Below are 8849 nucleotides of genomic sequence, written 5' to 3' on the forward strand. Positions count from 1 at the left end.
TGTGATTAGCATTTAGTGCTTACCACGTTTTTATTCACAGAACCCAGCTTCTTGTATTATTTGCTCAGCATACAGGTTGAATAAGTATGGTGAAAGAATACAACCTTGTTGCACACCTCTCCTAATTTTAAACCATTCAGTGTTCCCATGTTTTGTTCGAACAACTGCTTCTTGGTCCATGTACAGATTCCTCATGAGCACAATTAAGTGTTCAGGAATACTCATACTTCACATTGTTATCCATACCTTGTCATGATCCACACAATCCAAAGCCTTTGCATAGTCAATAAAGCACAGGCGAACATCTTTCTGATATTCTCTGCTTTCAGCCAAGATCCATCAGACATCAGCAGTGATAGCCCTTGTTCCACTTGCTACTTCTGCCTAGAACCCTGCTATGTTCTGGCTCCTTGAGGCCTGGAAGGTTGGGACCCATACATAGTTACCTTGAATGGGTAATGGCTTTCTCTGAAGGTGGCTTCAGAGGTGGCTAGTGTGGATGAGAAGTGGGATTGAAGGAAGACAGCCCAAAACAATTGGCTGCAGCACCAAAGTTTACTGTGCTTACCTTGAAAGGGACTGTTATCTGACCCTCAAAACAGTGATTTAAGCTCGACAAAAACAGAAACTATGTTTGTTTTTCTTTATACAGGGGGGTCTTTAGAAAGTTTGTGGAAAAATGGAATTATAAGATAATGGAGTTTTTTTCACGAACTTTTTGAAGTACTCTCATGTCTGTGTTGGAAGCATTACAGTCAGAATGCTCTTTAGAAGCAACTCTCATGTTATCAGAACGGACCAATCCTTAGAGAAGGACATCATATTTGGTAAAGTGGAGGGTCAGTGAAAAAAAAGAAAACCCCCAAGGAGATGGATTGGCATATTTGTAGCAGCAATGGGCTCAAATGTGATAATAATTGTGCAGAAGGGGCAGGACTGGGCAGTATTATATGTTGTTGTGCATAGAGTTGCTATGAGTTGGAGCCAATAACATTATATATCCCCAGCTCCTAGCACAGTACAGCTGGTCAATAAAAGGAAGTACATGCTATAACTTGGGAGCTAAAAAAGAGAGTCCTACTGTGGCACTGGAGATTAATGTATTGAACTCCAAATCAGTTTGAACCACAAGGTTGGTGGTTTAAGTTTACCGGATGCTCCTCTGAAACCCCATACAGGATTGCTGTGGGTTGGAACAGACTTGATGGCATTCAACAACAACAACTACTACTACTTTATTTTATGGTCAATAAGCTACTGAGTCCTTGTATGGCTCTGCAAGATAAACATTGGACTTGTAACCAAAAGTTCAGCAGTTCAAACTCACCAGCCACTCCTTGGAAACCCTTTACTGAGCCGCTATGAGCTGGAACTGATGGCGCTAACACCACCACCAACATGCTACTGAGTCATAAGATAGGTGGGATATAGTCCTTATAAGTTGGATTTCATAGAAGCTGAGTTTGAAACAGGATAATAAGCAAGAGGTTTATTACAGAAGTTCTCCCAAGAGAGTGTGGAGAGAAAGAGAGGAGACAGGCATAAGCCAGTTAAAGGTGTGATTTTATGCAAAGAAGGAGGTCTGATCCTGTAGGACAATCAGCTTCCATTTCCATCCCCAGACAAGAGAGCTGGTCTTTTACACTCTACATTTGCCAGTAATTGGCCAAGGGCTGCTTAGGAAAATAAATCCTCAGAGACTCTGGCTCCCTGTAGTACAGGCAAAGTATCTGGCATTTCTAGATTAGAACTCTGGTTTAAGAGGGAGTTATTTTCCTAACCAATATTTTATATAAGCAGTCAGAAGTATTGAACTGAATGAATTAACTATAAATGATAGTTCTAGATATCAACCTTTTCAAAGTGTGCTTAACTGAATAACCATGTTACCACATAAATGTGTATTTCAGATGATGCTTATCATTGTGTGTAATACTAAATTCTCCTTTCTAATTCCTGATTGATCTTTACTGCAACAAATCAGAACTCATCTTCCTTAAGATCATGATATTCACAAGAGATTCTCCTTGAAAAGACTTTTTTTTTTTTAAATTTTCAGACGGAAATTTAGGATAACTTGTAGGTTTTGAGAAACTGATTTAGAAGTTTCTGTTTGGTTGTCCTATTCCCATTGTTGATTTCCCTGTAGAAAAGAAGCATCAAAGATTGCCTACTGGCTTTTTTGTATTGCCTTGGAAGCCATCTCTTTCCTTGCCCTGTCATCTCATCAGCAACGGCAAATTCATCTTGTTCCTTGATATATAAGCAGATTCATCTTCAGTTTGTGTGAGCCAACAGATTAGCATAGACTTTTCTCATTCTTTGCTTTCACCATTTATAGTTCCTTTACAGCAGGGGTGGGTAACTTTTTTTCTGACAAAGGCCATTTGGATATTTATAACATCACTTAACATAAATTTATGTTGCTATGAAAAAGGCTTCTAATTTTTTTGAATTTCAAGTTCTGCCTGTGGTTGCCTTGGCAGGGCCAGACCAAATGAATTTGTGGACTTATGTGGCCCATGGACAGGATGTTCCTCACCTCTACTTCACAGCTTCAAAAAGACTTAAAATTCAGGACAAATTCAGCTCATAAATCTCTGATAAAAGATTTTCCTTTTCAGCCACAAATGTATTGTTTGTCTCATAATAGAGGATCAGCAATCACTTCCTTAAATGATTAAAGTAGTGAAGCTTTTTTTTTTTCGTACAGTGTAGTAGGGCGTATGTTTTCTGGTGAACAGTGTTCTCTACAACAGGCCTCTTGAAAGGTTATTTATTTATTCTAAATATTTGGGAATACATCCTCTGGTATCATCATATGAAATATCATGGATTGGGAAGCAGATGTTGAGATGGAATTTGGGCTGACAGATTTTATTAGAACTCAACAGCTGGAAGCGAAGAGGAAAGCAGGACTGGGCAGAGGGAGATGTTGAATAGAGATGCAGACCTGGAAAACCTCTATCAACTTGGGGCATGAACCATGGAACAAGTATTACCTGGTTGTATGTTTGGCTTCAGATCTCAATGGCCATTCTGAGTCACTGGAAGCTGGCTGTCCCTGGAAGGGCATGAGCTTGGATGAAGTGTCTTGCTGCATTTGAATCTGAGCCTGAAGGAGGTTACAGTTGGAGGTTGTCCTGCTGATCGCTCTCCCCAACTGGGTGTCAAGATCTTGTGTGAAGGGCTATATTGGGTGGAGCCTAGCATGTAAAGCTAATCACAAACACAAGGAATGACTATGAATTTGTTAAATGGCATGCTCAGTTTTAAAGGATGGTGGTATTGAAAAGGCTTTAGAGATTTTTCTGGTGTAAGATCCTGCCTCATCCCACCTGTACAGATGCCTGACCTTTTACACCTGAACTAGTGCACTGTAGGATAAACGCTGGAATGCTAGCCACAAGGTTGGTAGTTCAAACCCACTAGCTGCTCTTTGGAAACCCTATACAGGGTGGCTATGAGTGATAACCAACTAGAAGCAGTAAACAACAACAACAGCATTTCATGGAAATATAGAAAGCAACACGATATCTTCCTATACCCTGCTCTTCCTATCCAGACACCATCCCTCCTACTCATTCTTGAGAAATGCACACCACTTCATTACCCCATAGACTTTTTCATAGGATGGGATAGCAATTTGAGGGAAAGAGACAGGAAGGTAAAAATTATTAGAGAAAAAAGATATCCCTGAGGTTATAATAATGATTTGCAATAATTTTCTAGAAAATCCCAGATTGCTTTCCAAAAAGCTGATGAGTAAATGAATTAAGCAAGACTTCCCCAAAAGGCCCTCTACCTTCCATGGTGGAAACACTTTCCAAAATTATGTAGTGATTTGATTGGAGAAGAATATCTATTAAAGAGTCTCCTTGTTAATGTTAATTGCCATCAAGTCGGTTCTAACTCCTAGGGATCCTGTATAGGGTTTCTGAGGAATGAGTGGTGGGTTTTGCTGTTCAAACTGACCTTGCAGTCCAATACTTATCCTACAGTACCAAATTAGTATTTATTTATGACCTGTGACTAGGTCGTCTCTCACCCTCCATTTTCTCAACAGAGTAGCTGTATGATGGTTCTCATGAGCATTCATTCATTCATCATCAAGTGTCTTTTGAGTGCATTCTATGTGCCAGGCTTCATGTCAGGCTCAGGGGTGACAGTGGAGAATGGCAACAGCATAAAGTGGTTCCTAGCCAAGGTTAGCTGAGGACTTCAGGAAGCGCTTCTGGATACTCCTCCTTCTCTTTCTAGACTGTGCTAAACTCATTAATTTACATGAAGACGCTCTAAGGCTTACTGTGGCAGATTTATTTTTGTTCCATAAAATTTGCTTTTTCTAATCCAACATCTCTACTTCCTGGCATGAGGTATACTGACGGCTGGCATTCATTGTTGATTTTCCTTCCTTCCTCCTCCTTTTATTTCTGTTCAATCTATCCCTTTCCCCTTCCTTTATTATTTAGGCTCCTAAGCCAAGAGTTTTAGGTGGGACTGTAGTGTATTAATGTGAAGTGTGTGAAAAACAGGGAATGGAAATGGAGAATTGGATTAATTTTCTGAGGTTCCCACTGGGAAGCTGGTGGATGAATTAATTGATAGTAATATTAATAGCATTTGTAAAACACCGACCACGCACCTAGCACATATAAGGGAGCTTCAGAAAGCTTGTAGAAAACTTGTAAGATAATTATTAGATATTGTAAGATAATTATAACATAATTTTTCCATAAACTTTTAAAACCCTCTCATTTAATGCTTAATCTGATGTTTGCTTGTTTATTCATGCCTGCTTTTACAGATGAGGAGGCCAATGCAAGAGAAGTTAGGTGATTTGCCTAAGGTTACTTGGATAGTTGTCAAAGTTAGGAATGAATTTGGGTTCTTTAGTTTGTACTTTAAATTATTACACCTGTAATGTGAAAACAGCTGTCTACTGATCCTTATAATTCAGTGATTCTCAACTGATTTTTATCTCCTAGGGGAAAGAGCTCTGGTAATGTAGTGGTTATGGATTGGGCTGCGAACCTTAAGTTCAGCAGTTTGAAACTACCAGCTGTTCCATGGGAGAAAGATGAGGCCTTCTGTTCCTGTATAGATTTACAGCCTTGGAAACCCTGTACAGGGTTGCTATGAGTCAGAAACAACTCCACAGCACATAACCACCACCAGGGGATATTTGGCAATATTTTGAGGCATTTTTGGTTGTTACAAGGGGTGGTGGGTAGAGAAAGCAGATGTTACAGGTATCTAGTAATTACAGGTAAGGATGCTATTAAGAACACATCAACATACAATCATCAATTAAACACAAATATGAAAACGCCTCAATGTCCCAGAGACAGCAGATAGTTTTAGCTCACACAAAGAAACAAGAGAGAATGGCTCAAACAAATGTCCAAGATGCAGATCCAGTAAGACATTTCTGAGGAAGATAAGGTAATGGAACTAACTGAAAAAGAATTAAAAAGAATGAAATTTAATTCTCATTTTGCATGGCAGCAGCCTTGCAGTCTGCTTTTCTTCTCTTCATCAGGACCTCTGCTGAGCAATCATGTCTAAGAGACCTGCAATAGGCATTGATATGAGCAACACCTACTCCTGTGTGGGTGTCTTCCAGCACAGGAAAGTGGAGATCATTGAAAATTATCAGGGCAACTGAACCACCCCAAGCTATGCCACTTTTACTGACACAAAATGATTAATCGGTGATGCCGCAAAGAATCAAGTTGCCATGAATCCTACTAACACTGTTTTTGATGCCAAACGTTTGATTGGAAGATGGTTTGATGATGCTATTGTCCAGTCTGATATGAAGCATTGGCCATTCATGGTGGTGAATGATGCAGGCAAGCCCAAGGTTAAAGTAGTATATAAGGGAGAGACCAAAAGTTTCTATCCAGAGGAAGTGTCCTCTATGGTTCTAACAAAGATGAAGGAAATTGCAGAAGCCAGCCTACCTTGGAAAGACTGTTACCAATGAGGTTGTCACTGTACCAGCCTACTTTAATGACTCCCAGCGTCAGGCCACCAAAGATGCTGGAACCATTGCTGGCCTCAATGTGCTCAGGATCATCAGTGAGCCAACTGCTGCTGCTATTGCGTATGGCTTAGACAAAAAGGTTGGTGCTGAAAGAAATGTGCTGATCTTTGACTTAGGAGGAGGAACTTTTGATGTGTCAATCCTCACTATTGAAGATGGAATCTTTGAGGACAAATCCACAGCTGGAGACACCAACTTAGGTGGAGAAGACTTTGACAACTGATTGGTCAACCATTTTATTGCTGAGTTTAAGCACAAGCATAAGAAGGACATTAGTGAGAATAAGAGGGCTGTCGGCTGCCTCCATACTGCTTGTGAACATACAAAGCACACTCTGTCTTCTAGCACCCAGGCCACTATTGAGATTGAGTCTCTGTATGAAGGTATTGAATTCTATACCTCCATTACCTGGGCTTGATTTGAAGAATCGGATGCTGACCTATTCTGTGGCACCCTGGATCCTGTGTAGAAAGTTCTTAGGGATGCCACGCTAGACAAGTCACAGATCCATGACATTGTCCTGCTGGGTGGCCCTACCTGTATTCCCAAGATTCAGAAACTACTTCAGGATTTCTTCAGTGGCAAAGAATTGAACAAGAATATCAATCCTGATGAGGCTGTTGCTTATGGTGCAGCTGTACAGGCAACCATCTTATCTGGAAACAAGTCTGAAAATGTTCAAGATTCCTTGCTTCTGGATGTGACACCTCTTTCCCTTGGTATTGAAACTGCTGGTGGAGTCATGACTGTACTCATCAAGCGAAATACTACTATAGCTACCAAGGAGACACAGACTTTCACAACCTACTCTGACAACCAGCTAGGGGTACTCATTCAGGTTTATGAAGGTGAATGTGCCATGACCAAGGATAACAACCTGCTTGGTAAATATGAACTTACTAGCATACCTTCTGCACCCCGTGGTGTTCCTCAGATTGAAGTCACTTTCGATATTGATGCCAATGGTATCCTCAATGTTTCTGCTGTGGATGAGAGTACTGGAAAAGAGAATAAGATTACCATCACTAATGACAAGGGCCGCTTGAGTAAAGAAGACATTGAACGGATGGTTAAGGAAACTGAGAAGTACAAAGATGAAGATGTGAAACAGCAGGATAAGGTGTCCTCTAAAAATTCACTTGAATCCTATGCACTTAATATGAAAGCAACTGTTAAAGATGAAAAACTTCAAGGCAACATCAATGAAGAAGACAAACAGAAGTTTTTTTTTTTGTTTTTTTTTTTAAGGTTGTCACAGACTTTATTTTGCTTTGATCCAAAGCCAATAGTCATGGAAGCAGCAGTCAAGAAATTAATGCATTAGGTAAATCTACTGCAAAGTATCTCTTTATAGTGTTCAAGAACAAAGATATCAGTTTGACGACTAACCCATGATATTTTTAATGCATGTGAAAATTGAATAAGGAATAAGGAAGACAATAGAAGAATTGAATTGAATAAGGAAGATAATAGAAGAATTGAAGCATTTGAGTTATGGTGTTATAGAAGAATATTAAAAGTACTATCAAGTGCCAGAAGAAAAAAACAAATCTGTGTTTGAAGAAGTACAGCCAGAATGCTCCTTAGAAGCATGGGTGACACAACTTTATCTCTCATACTTCAGACATGTTATTAGGAGTGACCAGTCCCTGGAGAAGGACATCATGCTTGGTAAAGTGGAAAATCAGCAAAAGAAGATGAAGACTCCCAATGAGATGGATTGGCACAGTGGCTGCAGCAAGTGTAACAATAATTGTGAGTATAGCACAGGACCAGGCAGTGTTTTGGTCTGTTGTGCATTGGGTTATTATGAATGGGAACCAACATAACAGCATCCAACAACAACAAAAGCTATATATACTCTAAAGGATCTTTATGCAACAAAGCTCACTGTAACTTTACTTACAATAGCCAAAAGCAAAAACAACCCGTGTCCTTAAATAGATGAATGAATAAACAAAATATAATATATAATATGAATATTATTCAATCATAATGGAAAAATAATTTCTGATATATACTATGACAGTAATGAACCTTGCAAACATGATGACTGAAATAAGCCAGACACAAAAGGACAAATATTACATGATCCTACTTACATTAAATATCCAGAATAGGAAAATGTAAAGAGATAAATATGTATTTGTGGTTTCCAGGGACTAGGGAAAGCAGGCAATAGGGAGTTATTGATCAAAGCGTTTCTATTTGAGCTGATAAAAAACTTAGCACAACATGGTAAATACAATTAATGTCATTGAACTATACAGTTAAAATGGGGGTGACCTGTACATATATTTGTTCCTTATGTTTTTTTTTTTTTCTTCTTACAACAATAACATTTTCTTTCTGTCTGAATTATGCTTTTATTTGCCATATCTTTATCTTAGCAAATATTTCTTCTGACTAATAAAGGATAGACTTTTATTTGCCCTTCTACTTTTTTTTTTATCTTGGAACCTATTTATCTTTTCACCTTGTAGCCAAGAGAAAAGAAAACTGTTAAAGAGTAACAACATCTTGCTGGTCATCAAGAAAGTCTATAACTTGTTTTCCTCTAATAAGGAGGAGTCTATTTTTCTTCTATTTTGACAATTGTGTTTGAAACAGGGCCTTTAAATAGTTATTCCCAGTTCAGTCAAAGTCAACCAAGTGAAGCTGAACCAGGCTTGATATTGGAATGATATTCTTTTCCAGAATGATACCTGGAACAGGAAAAATGATAGATCAACACCTGGATATAAACCTAATGTCCCTCCTAGTAAACAAGGGCAGCATGTACACTGCATAGCAACCAAAT

At 39.0% G+C, this 8849-nt stretch overlaps 1 pseudogene; it reads left to right on the plus strand.

The window, feature by feature from the left end:
• The first annotated feature begins 5560 nt into the window (after positions 1 to 5560).
• LOC102811798 overlaps positions 5561 to 8849 on the plus strand; it is a 25694-nt pseudogene continuing 22405 nt past the window's right edge.

This window comes from Chrysochloris asiatica, unplaced genomic scaffold, assembly GCF_000296735.1.
Source record: "Chrysochloris asiatica unplaced genomic scaffold, ChrAsi1.0 scaffold00004, whole genome shotgun sequence".
Taxonomy (NCBI): domain Eukaryota; kingdom Metazoa; phylum Chordata; class Mammalia; order Afrosoricida; family Chrysochloridae; genus Chrysochloris; species Chrysochloris asiatica.